At 42.4% G+C, this 11,106-nt stretch overlaps 1 long non-coding RNA gene across 1 annotated transcript; it reads left to right on the plus strand.

Moving 5' to 3' along the window:
- Positions 1–7,243: 7,243 nt before the first annotated feature.
- Positions 7,244–10,708, plus strand: LOC118386456 (uncharacterized). Its single transcript, XR_004826212.1, has 3 exons — positions 7,244–7,382; positions 7,517–7,731; positions 10,445–10,708. It is a non-coding gene; the product is annotated as an uncharacterized LOC118386456 (long non-coding RNA).
- Positions 10,709–11,106: the final 398 nt, after the last annotated feature.

The following is an 11,106-nucleotide window of genomic DNA, read 5'->3' on the forward strand; positions in this document are numbered from 1 at the left end:
GAGAATCTGTCTCCTCACCACGCGCTCTCACCACTGGTGTCCCCCAGGGCTCTGTTCTAGGCCCTCTCATATTCTCGCTATACACCAAGTCACTTGGCTCTGTCATAACCTCACATGGTCTCTCCTATCATTGCTATGCAGACGACACACAATTAATCTTCTCCTTTCCCCCTTCTGATGACCAGGTGGCGAATCGCATATCTGCATGTCTGGCAGACATTTAAATGTGGATGACGGATCACCACCTCAAGCTGAACCTCGGCAAAACGGAGCTCCTCTTCCTCCCGAGGAAGGACTGCCCGTTCCATGATCTCGCCATCACGGTTGACAACTCCATTGTGTCCTCCTCCCAGAGCGCTAAGAACCTTGGCGTGATCCTGGACAACACCCTGTCGTTCTCAACTAACATCAAGGCGGTGGCCCGTTCCTGTAGGTTCATGCTCTACAACATCCGCAGAGTACGACCCTGCCTCACACAGGAAGCGGCGCAGGTCCTAATCCAGGCACTTGTCATCTCCCGTCTGGATTACTGCAACTCACTGTTGGCTGGGCTCCCTGCCTGTGCCATTAAACCCCTACAACTCATCCAGAACGCCGCAGCCCGTCTGGTGTTCAACCTTCCCAAGTTCTCTCACGTCACCCCGCTCCTCCGCTCTCTCCACTGGCTTCCAGTTGAAGCTCGCATCCGCTACAAGACCATGGTGCTAGCTGTGAGGGGAACGGCACTTCAGTACCTCCAGGCTCTGATCAGGCCCTACACCCAAACAAGGGCACTGCGTTCATCCATCTCTGGCCTGCTCGCCTCCCTACCACTGAGGAAGTACAGTTCCCGCTCAGCCCAGTCAAAACTGTTCGCTGCTCTGGCCCCCCAATGGTGGAACAAACTCCCTCACGACGCCAGGACAGCGGAGTCAATCACCACCTTCCGGAGACACCTGAAACCCCACCTCTTTAAGGAATACCTAGGATAGGATAAGTAATCCTTCTCACCCCCCCCCCTAAAAGATTTAGATGCACTATTGTAAAGTGGCTGTTCCACTGGATGTCATAAGGTGAATGCACCAATTTGTAAGTCGCTACACAAGTTACACATTATTTGTAAAAGAGAATGGACATTTTACTGTAGTTCTGAGTATCTGATTGGCTGACACCAGATTCATCTGGGACAAGCCTCACATATCCTTGGAGCACAACTCACACTTGACAAATGAAAGCAAAAATGTTGTCAAATATCTACATTATCGGAAGTAATAGTGCCCGGGGCCCATAAAAGCGTTCAATCTCAAATTGGGGGCCGAGACGTGTGTTTAATAAAACATATTCTTGTTAAAAAGGCCCTTAGAGACCTGCTGACGAACCAATCACTCACCCAATGGGCGTGGCTAATTTGATAAAGAGTGGGAAACGGATACAAGGGAGCAAAGCTATTTACAGAGAAGTTGATTTCTGTGTGCCAGAGAATGTGACCGCAGTGGATCTGGAGTGGAGCAAGGAGGAGAGCATGGATAATTTGGCTGGAGCAGATAACATTTTTGGGGAAAATGCTCCAATTTCACTCTGGTACCGCTCAGCCATGAGCTTTGGACATGCTCTGTTCAGCATTTTTAATTTCCTTCATTTTGCTGTTCTTTTAATGCGGCATATTCTGTTGTGTTTATTTTGCACAGATAATAGAAGTCGACCCAGAAAAGCAAGTGTAATTGATAGCAAGACAACGAATGAGCCCATGCAGCAGCACTGGGACATTAAGATTTGTATATAGGCTATTGAACTTGTTAAGCCTATGGGTTCCCCTACAGGAACTACACCTCAGCTGAAACGGTGGCGCAGGGAATGCAAAAATATTTGAAGAATTAACCTCCACACATTAACAAGTCCAATACCTCAAATGAAAGATAAACACCTTGTTCATCTACCCAGCGTGTCAGATTTTTCAAATGTTTTACGGCGAAAACACAGCATATATTTATGTTAGACCACCACCAAAACAAAGGGAAAACGTAGCCATTTTGTATCACAAAAGATAAAATGACAAAAAGCAGGATTTTTTTTTAAATCATTCACTAACCTCTTGAAAATCAGATGACAGTCATATGACATTTATATGCATATGCATTTTATATCCATAAATCTCGGTTTACATTGACGCCATGCTCAGAAAATTCTCCAAAATGTCCGGAGGAATAATAGAAAGCTACGCCAGATAACAGAAATACTCATCATAAACTTTGACTAAAGATACATTTTCTACATATAATTAAAAAGATACACTGTTTCTTAATGCAACTGCTGTGTCACATTTTTTTTAACGTTACGGAAAAAGCCTAACATTGCAATAATCTGAGTCAGCGCTCAGACGTAACAATACTTCTCCGCTATGTTGGAGTCAGAAATACAAAATTACAACATAAATATTCCCTTACCTTTGATGGTCTTCGATCAGAATGTAGTGCAAGGAGTCCTACTTCAACAATAAATCGTTTTGTTTCATAATGTTCAATTCTAGTGTCCATGTAGCAGCATCTGCTACCACTTTCAGCTCAAATGCCCAAAAAATGACTTCTGGTCCAGGATAATTTTGCTTCAAAAATTCCAAATTACAGGTCGACGAAACTGGTCAAACTAAGTGCAGAATCAATCTTCAAGATGTTATAAACCAGTGGTTCTTAACCTGGGTTCGATCGAACCCCAGGGGTTCGGTGAGTCAGTCTCAGGGGTTCGGCAGAGGTCAAGACACACATTCGACTTATATGATTCGTGATGACACGCCCCGCTTGGCCATCATTGGCTGCAGGTGATCGCGCTTCATCGCTTGGCCCATCTGTGCTGCAGGGAATTTGGTGCACTCAGTAGTCGACTTGTGACTGTCGTGATGGTACGTCTTGTGATTTCTTTCTTAATATTTTAATCCCTTCATACTTACTATGTCGAGCAAAAAAAGAAAGTGATCGGACGAATATGTACAATATGGATTCACATGTATAACGGAACGTGATGGAAGTCAGCGTCCTAACTGCATGATTTGCAATGCCAAGTTGAGCAATTCTAGTCTAGCACTGGGCAAAACATAGAGAACACTTCCTTAAGCTGCATGGAGATGGAAAATACAAGAACACAACGCTCGCTGAATTCGATGAAAAGGCTACTCTGCTTGTTCTCGGCTTTGTACCCATCAACAAACCGATCTTCACTACATCGTACGAAGTTGCTTACCTGATCGCAAAGCAGTGCAAACCACACACCATTGTTGAAACACTCATAAAACCAGCTGTGTTGAAGATGGCGAATATCATGCTGGGAAAAGAGGCTGAAGTTAAGTTATCCCAAATTCCTCTTTCAAATGACACCATCAGTGACAGAATAGAGGACATGAGCAAAGTAGTTGCAGATCTGATTTCAAGCCCGGCAAAATTCAGCCTTCAACTCGACGAGACCACAGACGTTTCCAATCTAAGTCAGCTTGCTGTATTCGTGCACTATGTGAAAGACAACATGATAAAGGAAGATTTTTTATTTTGTAAGCCTCTTACAACAACAACTAAGGCAGCCAATGTGAAGAAACTTGTGGATTACTTCTTCAAAGACAACAATATTTCGCGGGATATGGTTTCTGCAGTTTGTTCGGTCGGAGCTCCAGTCATGCTGGGAAGAAAGTCTGGTTTTGGTATGCTAGTGAAAGCCGATGACCACACATCATTGTTACGCATTGTATTCTGCACAGGCATGCATTGGCAACAAAAACTTTGCCTCCAAAACTGGCAGAAGTATTGAAAATTGTAGTAGAATGCGTGAACTGTGCGCAAACTACTGCTCTGAGGCACCACATCTTCAGTGAGCTGTGTAAAGAAATGGGCTCTGAATTCAAGGTACTTCTGTACCATTCTAACGTTCGGTGGTTATCCCGGGGACAGGTGCTGAATCGTGTTTTTGCCGTGCGTGTGGAATTAGCCCTGTTTTTGCAAGAGCACCAACATTGTCATGCAGATTGCTTCAAAAATTCATTCTCATTTTAGCGTAGATGGCTGATATCTTCGCAGCTCTCAATCAAAAGTTGCAGGGCGGTGGAGTCAACATCATCGAAGCGGAGGAAGACCTGAAGGCTTTTCAAAAAAAGCTACCGTTATGGAAACGACGAACAGAGAACGATAACTTCGCAAACTTTCCCCTGCTGGACGACTGTGTAAGTAATATCGAAGATGTATCTGGAATCGGAGACATTTCTGTACCAGCGGAACTGAAGCAAGCAATTGCCACACACTTAGATGAGCTTGCAAAGTCTCTCAACGGATACTTCCCTACAAGTCATATCCAGCATGGGTGAGACAGCCGTTCACGTTTAGTGTTGAGACAACAGATGTCAATGATGAATACCTCGGTGAAATCATTGAAATTCATCAGAGCCAGGTTACACAGCAACTCTTCAGAACAACAACGCATTCAACGTTTTGGTGTCAACAAATGGTAACGTACCCTGTTATTGCTAAGAAAGCTCTGGAGATTTTCATACCGTTTGTTACAACATATCTTTACGAGCAATCCTTTTCGAGGATGCTGGACATAAAAACGAAGAAAAGGAACAGACTTTGTTTTGCGAAAATGACATGAGTGGCACTTGCCAAGGGGAAGCCACACATTTCTGAACTGGTCTCTGAAAGGCAACAGCAGAAGTCACACTGATTTGCAGTAAATATTCATTATTATGTTTTAGTTTTTGTGTGAAAATCATGTTTTGATGATTTTGTTCTTTGAACACAGTGATGTTGATGCACGGTTCATTTTGTGCACCAGTAAAATACACTGCTCAAAAAAATAAAGGGAACACTTAACCTGTTAGTCCTATAGGGGCAGTATTTCATTTTTGGATAAAAAGACGTGCCCGTTTTAAGCGCAATATTTTGTCACGAAAAGATGCTCGACTATGCTTGGAATTGATAGTTTTGGAAAGAAGACACTCTTACGTTTCCAGAACTGCAAAGATTTTCACTGTGAGTGCCCTAGAACAAATGCTTCAGGCAAAACCAAGATGTTTGACCGACCAGGAAATGAACAGGATTTCTGAGGCTACGTTTTCCATGATCGCCTTATATGGCTGTGAATGCGGCAGGAATGAACGGACACTTTCTCTTGTTTCCCCAAGGTGTCTGCAGCATTGTGACGTATTTGTAGGCATATCATTGGAAGATTGACTATAAGAGACTACAATTGCCAAGTGTCCCGCACGGTGTCTGCGTGGAAATTGGTGCGCAAAAGTCAGCTACCAGTATTTTTCCATCCGAATCAGAGAAGAATGCAGGCTTCCAGGGACGGCATTTCATTGAAGAGATATATGACAAAACACCTTGAGGATCGATTCAAACAACGTTTTCCATGTTTCAGTCGATATTATGGAGTTAATTCGGAAAAAAGTTTGACGTGTAGGTGACTGAATTTTCGGTTAGTTTCGGTAGCCAAATGCATAGTAACAAAACGGAACGTTGTGTCCTACACAAGAATCTTTCAGGAAAAACTGGACATCTGCTATGTAACTGAGAGTCTCCTCATTGAAACATCTGAAGTTCTTCAAAGGTAAATTATTTTATTTGATCCCTTTGCTGGTTTTTGTGAATATGTTGCGTGCTAAATGCTAACGCTAAATGCTAAGCTAGCTATCACCACTCTTACACAAATTATTGATTTTCTCTGGTTCTAAAGCATATTTTGAAAATCTGAGACGACAGGATTGTTAAGAAAAGGATAAGCTTGAGAGCAGGCATATTTATTTCATTTCATTTGCGATTTTTAGAAATCGCTAACGTTGCGTTATGGTAATGAGCTTGAGGCTGTAGTAACGCGACCGCATGCGGGATGGGGCGGACTATGAGGTTAAACAACGCAATGTAACGCCAAGTCAATCACACTTCTGTGAAAACAAACTGTCCACTTAGGAAGCAACACTGATTGACAATCAATTTCACATGCTGTTGTGCAAATGGAATAGACAACAGGTGGAAATTATAGGCAATTAGCAAGACACCCCCAATAACAGAGTGGTTCTGCAGGTGACAACCACAGACCACTTCTTAGTTCCTATGCTTCGTGGCTGATGTTTTGGTCACTTTTGAATGCTGGTGGTGCTTTCACTCTAGTGGTAGCATGAGACGGAGTCTACAACCCACACAAGGGGCTCAGGTAGTGCAGCTCATCCAGGATGACACATCAATGCGAGCTGTGGCAAGAATCTTTGCTGTGTCTGTCAGCGTAGTGTCCAGAGCATGGAGGCGCTACCAGGAGACAGGACAGTACATCAGGAGTTGTGGAGGAGGCCGTATGTATAATTGATTGGTAAACATTTTTAAACGTGTATTTTTAAACGTGTATTTTTCCATATATTGACACATCCTTTGTGTTTTAATCAAATCAACTATATTCAGTGAGCTTGTCTGATGCTTTAAGCACCCGGTTTGATTGAATAACTAGAGGGACCAGTAATTGATTTGATTGTACTGGGCCGGCTCTGACTTGGTGCACTGTGATAAAAAAAAACAGTGCGTGACAGTGACTAGCACCCGTTGTCTCTCTCTCCTCCCTGCTGCAGCGACCACCACGCTGTCTGTGTTGCTGAAGCTGCAACATAATTACAGCCATTTCTGACTGAAAAGTTCTGTTACCGAAATCCTTCACTTGTTTAGGAAAAACATTCCATATTCTCTCAACCCTTGCTCTTTTTACATGACATATGCATGCATCGCATGCACGTGAACAAAGACCTGTTCGCAAGGGACTAGTATTACGAGAGAATGTTGGTTATGTAATTATTACTACAGAAGGACGATTCGGAGGGGATTTGTTTTTTTCTGAACTGTAATTCTTTATTTTTATTATTAGAACAAAAATGTGGGCGCATAGGGGGTGCAGATTTAAGCAGTTAAACATAAACCCTCATATCCGCCGCCACGTTTCATATTTTCTCGTGCATTTGCCTCAAAGTCTATCAGGATAGATTTTCCTCCATCTTGGACATTTTTGAAAACCTTTCAAAAACACTTATGTCCAAGATATGAGTTTTTTTTATTCATGTATTGAGGTTGAACTTTAGCACGTATAGCACGTATGGCACACCGATTGGTGTCACCTTGTTAGTCAGTATGTGTTTCACCTGTGCTGGTTGCAATCTCGCTAGTGGAAAGGTGTTTCAACTGTGCTGGCCCAGGTGCTATTTAAGAGTGGCTGGCCCAGTCCTCCAGTTGTGTAGATAGATATGGAGGGTCAATACCTTTTAGTTGGCTCTCCCTATTTGATTTCCAGAAGTAAAAAAAAACATTCCTTTGTCTGATTTCCATTATTTATTTTTGATCCGCTCCATGTCTAAGTTTGTAATGGGTTTTTCTTTTGTTCAGCTCCCGGTGGGTGTCTTTATGTTCTTGTTATTGTTGCTAGTCAAAATTCAGTGGACACCCCAATGAGTGTCTTTCATAACCCGTCCTAAAACCCCACCTGTTTTGTGTTGTCAGTGACTGGTATTTCCCCCTTCTTTTAGAGCAACAGTATTTAGTTGTCTTGCTGGGGAATGTAAATGTCGACAAAAACAAGCATCATTCTGGGTTATTGGATCTGAATCAACTCGACCCCAAAAGATGAAAAGAAGCGAGAAAGACTGCTCATGACCAATCCAGAAAACAGATAAACAATGGAGTTCATTTTAAAATGTGGAATAGCGCCGCCGAAATGGCCCCCGTTCCCATGGATTTGTAGGTAATTCTTGGGTTGCGTTTTTAGCCTGCTAGGTACATTAGCTGATAACCTTAGTGGGTTCACCGTTAAAGCTAGTTAACACGACTACTTAGCTAGCTAAACTCTTCTGTATTCTGACTGTTTTGTACTCAAAGGAATCTAATGATGGCTAAATCATGTAGCAACACTGCATAAACCCCACAAGATGCCCAATGCCTTTATTTCAACGTTAGCTAGCTAGCTAAAGCTATATATGCAGATCGTTGACATGATAGTGTTTGGTTTGTAGATGATAATGGTAGCTTGCTGTAGTCAAATATTTTTTTCCCAGGACCACCCCAAAACATGTATCTAGCTAGAAAATGTGGTACAGTAACAGCACACAATGTATATTTCTCAGGGAGACACTCATTGAGACAGTTTGATTTTGAGGGAACCTTCAGGTTTTTTATTTTTGTTGTTTTTATTTTAACTTTATTTAACGAGGCAAGTCAGTTAAGAGCAAATACTTATTTTCAATGACGGCCTAGGAACAGTGGGTTAACTGCCTTTTCAGGGGCAGAACGACAGATTTGTACCTTGTCAGCTCGGGGGTTTGAACTTGCAACCTTCCAGCTACTAGTCCAACGCTCTAACCACTAGGCTACCCTGCCGCCCCAAGGTTGTGGAAAAATCAACACCAAAAGAGAAAAAATGCTATGAAATGTTGTTATACTTTGATTCAATAATTATTTGGTTGGTAATCTACCAAAATAATTAGCTTCAGTGCTTGCAGAAAGTTTTCATACACACTACCCCATAATGATAAAGTGAAAACATGGTTTGGACATATAATATAAATCTGAAACATGTAATCTACAGAAGCATTCATAGCCCAGAGTCAATACTTTGTAGAAGCACCTTTGGCAGTGATTTACAGCTGTGAAACTTTCTGGGTAAGGCTCTAAGAGCTTTCAAATCCTGGATTGTGCAACATTTTGCCCATTAATCTTTTGAAATTCTTCAAGCGCTGTCAAATTGGTTGTTGATCGTTGCTAGAGAACCATTTTCAGATTTAACTAAACTCTGTAACTCAGCCACTCAGGGACATTCACTGTCTTTTTGGTAAGCAACTCCAGTGTAGATTTTGCTGTGTGTTTTAACTTATTGTCCTGTTGAAAGGTGAATTAATTTCACAGTATCTGGTGGAAAGCAGACTGAGCCAGGCTTTCCATTTATTTTTAATCTTGAAAAACTCCCCAGTCCTTAACGATTACAAGCATACCCATAACATGATTCACCCACTACTATGCTTAAAAATATGGGGAGTGGTACTCAGTAATGCATTGTATTGAATTTAACCCAAAAATACAGTGCCTTCAAAGTATTCAGACCCCTTGACTTTTTACAGCCTTATTCTAAAATGGATGAAACCATCAATCTCCACGTAATACCCCATAATGTCAAATCAAAAACAGGTTTTTCATAAAAACAAACTGAAATATCACATTTACATAAGTATTCAGACCCTTTACTTAGTACTTTGTTGAAGCACCTTTGGCAGCGATTACAGCCTCAAGTCTTCTTGGGTATGACGCTACAAGCTTGACACACCTGTATTTTGCAAGATTCTCCCATTCTTCTCTGCAGATCCTCTTCAGCTCTGTCAGGTTGGATGGGGAGCAATGCTGCACAGATATTTTCCCGTCTCTCCAGAGATGTTCGATCAGTTTCAAGTTCGGGCTCTAGCTGGGACACTCAAGGATATTCAGAGACTTGTCCCAATGCCACTCCTGCGTTGTCTTGGCTGTGTGCTTAGGGTCATTGTCCTGTTGGAAGGTGAACCTTCATCCAGCCTGAGGTCCTGAGCTCTGGAGCAGATTTTCGTCTAAGATCTTTCTTCGCCTCGATCATGACACGTCTCCTAGTACCTAATAATAATAATAATAATAATAATAATATATGCCATTTAGCAGACGCTTTTATCCAAAGCGACTTACAGTCATGTGTGCATACATTCTACGTATGGGTGGTCCCGGGGATCGAACCCTCTACCCTGGCGTTACAAGCGCCATGCTCTACCAACTGAGCTACAGAAGGACCTGCCGCTGAAACACATCACCGCCAAATAGTATGACATCCGAGCATTTAAAGTTCACTAGATTTTCGAAATGTCACTTCATACAATGTTTCCCCCCCCCTCATACTTAAAGAGCCTACTATTTAGGACTCAAGTATGGGTATTCAGACATAACCAGTGCATAGCCTACTGGCTACAAACTCACTTTGAAGGATCGTAAACTAACCCCAGATAGAGAGATCTGAGGTTGCAGAACCAAGTCATTTTGACATCTTCTTGAGCTGGCACCTGTGTTGGGATCTAGTTAAGCATCTGGGTTAGCCGTCTGTAGGGTTACAAGGGCCACCATGTTGCATGCGCTCTGTTTCTTGCCCGACACTGCCCATCTGCCTGTGTTACCTCACTCCTGTCACATTCAGAAATGTCACCCACGCCCTGACGGATAAGATGCACCCCTCCTTCCTCCCTCTGCCTTCCCCACTAAGATTGAAAACAGCAGCGGGATTGTGGGCCAGGTCCCTGATGTCTTTATCCTAACACTAATTTGCAGCGTCCTTCACGTTTGACATCCCTTCTTCACTTAGGCTGTTTGTTATTCTAGTCAGAGATGACTCTCGATTTCAGGCTTGCTCATCCTTTTTCTCCTCCCTCTCCCTCCCTTACTCTCCTCCCAAGGTCTCATCTCCCAGTCTGGGTGGAAGTCATAATGAAGGCATCACCATTGAGGAATGTCTTCATATTCTCTCCATGGCCCTCTGCATATCAATTAATTGTTATCCCCTTTGGTGCCCAGGGTGTTGGAGTTGAAATGGATGTCCTACTGCATTATATTCATGCCCCAGATGTTTGGAAATCTAACCATGTGTTAGAACTTTGATTTTTTTTTATTAACTCTGCAAGCTTTTAATTTCTTTCTCAGTATTGGAAACCCCCTGCAATAAAAATGATTCTGCTATTTGAGAGGAAAGGAATGAGTCATTTCTGATTCTCATAAGGACACAGGTTCTATCAAAGCTAATTTATCCAAGCACATGTTAATATATTAAGAAATGTGATTCATCATTCTTTTGTTTTTCTTCTTCAACCGTCTTTTGTTCAACTTTCCTCTCCTCTTGTTGTTGCTGTTGTAACTTGAGATTCTTCTTTTGAATCATTTTCAGTTTTAGCTGAAGGGATGTGAGAAGTTTGTCTGAATTTCGTCACGTTTTGGCTGCCTTAGATTAACAACAAATGCTTTTTTTCCGCAATTGGCTTATGCCTTGGGGAACGTCCAGAGGGGCTTTGGGGAACATCCAGAGGGATATACTACCACGGAAGGTAGATCTACTCTGAGGTCT

The sequence above is a fragment of the Oncorhynchus keta genome, chromosome 7 (assembly GCF_023373465.1).
Source record: "Oncorhynchus keta strain PuntledgeMale-10-30-2019 chromosome 7, Oket_V2, whole genome shotgun sequence".
NCBI lineage: Eukaryota > Metazoa > Chordata > Actinopteri > Salmoniformes > Salmonidae > Oncorhynchus > Oncorhynchus keta.